We start from the raw sequence: 2586 nt of genomic DNA on the forward strand, positions 1-2586 counted from the left end.
TCAAAATGGCTATACTACCCAAAGCAATCTATAGATTCAATGCAATCCCTATCAAGCTACCAACGGTATTTTTCACAGAACTAGACCAAAGAATTTCACAATTTGTATGGAAATACAAAAAACCTCGAATAGCCAAAGTAATCTTGAGAAAGAAGAATGGAACTGGAGGAATCAACCTGCCTGACTTCAGGCTCTACTACAAAGCCACAGTCATCAAGACAGTATGGTACTGGCACAAAGACAGAAATATAGATCAATGGAACAGAATAGAAAGCCCAGAGATAAATCCACGAACCTATGGACACCTTATCTTCGACAAAGGAGGCAAAGATATACAATGGAAAAAAGACAACCTCTTTAACAAGTGGTGCTGGGAAAACTGGTCAACCACTTGTAAAAGAATGAAACTAGAACACTTTCTAACACCATACACAAAAATAAACTCAAAATGGATTAAAGATCTAAATGTAAGACCAGAAACTATAAAACTCCTAGAGGAGAACATAGGCAAAACACTCTCCGACATAAATCACAGCAGGATCCACTATGACCCACCTCCCAGAATATTGGAAATAAAAGCAAAAATAAACAAATGGGACCTAATGAAACTTAAAAGATTTTGCACAACAAAGGAAACTATAAGCAAGGTGAAAAGACAGCCCTCAGATTGGGAGAAAATAATAGCAAACGAAGCAACAGACAAAGGATTAATCTCAAAAATATACAAGCAACTCCTGCAGCTCAATTCCAGAAAAATAAATGACCCAATCAAAAAATGAGCCAAAGAACTAAAGAGACATTTCTCCAAAGAAGACTTACAGATGGCTAACAAACACATGAAAAGATGCTCAACATCACTCATCATCAGAGAAATGCAAATCAAAACCACAATGAGGTACCATTACACGCCAGTCAGGATGGCTGCTATCCAAAAGTCTACAAGCAATAAATGCTGGAGAGGGTGTGGAGAAAAGGGAACCCTCTTACACTGTTGGTGGGAATGCAAACTAGTACAGCCGCTATGGAGAACAGTGTGGAGATTTCTTAAAAAACTGGAAATAGAACTGCCATATGACCCAGCAATCCCACTTCTGGGCATACACACTGAGGAAACCAGATCTGAAAGAGACACTTGCACCCCAATGTTCATCGCAGCACTGTTTATAATAGCCAGGACATAGAAGCAACCTAGATGCCCATCAGCAGACGAATGGATAAGGAAGCTGTGGTACATATACACCATGGAATATTACTCAGCCATTAAAAAGAATTCATTTGAATCAGTTCTAATGAGATGGATGAAACTGGAGCCCATTATACAGAGTGAAGTAAGCCAGAAAGATAAAGACCATTACAGCATACTAACACATATATATGGAATTTAGAAAGATGGTAATGATAACCCTATATGCAAAACAGAAAAAGAGACACAGATGTACAGAACAGACTTTTGGACTCTGTGGGAGAAGGTGAGGGTGGGATGTTTCGAGAGAACAGCATCAAAACATGTATATTATCAAGTGTGAAACAGATCACCAGCCCAGGTTGGGTGCATGAGACAAGTGCTCGGGCCTGGTGCACTGGGAAGACCCAGAGGGATTGGGTAGAGAGGGAGGTGGGAGGGGGGATCGGGATGGGGAATACATGTAAATCCATGGCTGATTCATGTCAATGTATGACAAAAACCACTACAATACTGTAAAGTAATAGCCTCCAACTAATAAAAATAAATGAAAAAAAAAGAGCACAAAAACAAAACTTCAATATTATTAACTCTAGACCTTTGCCTACAAGTCTTTTTAACATTCTCTATGATGAATAAAAATTATGCACACACAAAAAAAAGTTATGCATAAAACACCTTTTTCCACTTTCTTTTTGAGGTGAAATTTATGTAACATAAAAACCATTTTAAAGTGAACAGTTAAGTGGCATTTAGTACATTCACAATATTGTGCAGCTGCCAGCATTATCCAGTTCTGAAACACTTCACATCACTCTAAAATGAAACTCCATACCTCTTAAGCTGTTAATTCCCACACATAAAGCACTTTTGCTAGGTACAGAAGTAGGATGATTGTCTCAAAGAAAAGCACTTCTGCATTGAGTTACACTGATCTAGCCTTTTTTTTTAGGGGAAAAAAATATTTTAAAAAAAGCAAATACCTTTTACTTTATGTGAAAGGCTGACATCCCTAGTAGTTCAGTTGGTAAAGAATCCGCCTGCAATGCAGGAGACCTGGGTTCAATCCCTGGGTTGAGACGATCTCCTGGAGAAGGGAATGGCTACCCACTCCAGTATTCTGGCCTGGAGAACTCCACGGACTGTATAATTCATGGGGTCACAAACAGTCAGACACAACTGAGTGACTTTCACTGAGTGAAAGGAATGGTCAAACATGTGAAATACAGTTATTCAGACTTGGATGTTTGGCAAACATTTTCTCAAAAATGTATGAAATGGGTTTGTCACATTAAGTAAAATAGTTGATGATATTTGTTGTCAGTGATAAAACTGGAGCTTCATTGGAATTTTGGAAAACTTGAACGTCCCACCATGCACTTGACAGCTTCCCAGTCCTAATG

Source organism: Cervus elaphus, chromosome 5 (assembly GCF_910594005.1).
Source record: "Cervus elaphus chromosome 5, mCerEla1.1, whole genome shotgun sequence".
NCBI classification, from domain to species: Eukaryota; Metazoa; Chordata; class Mammalia; order Artiodactyla; family Cervidae; genus Cervus; species Cervus elaphus.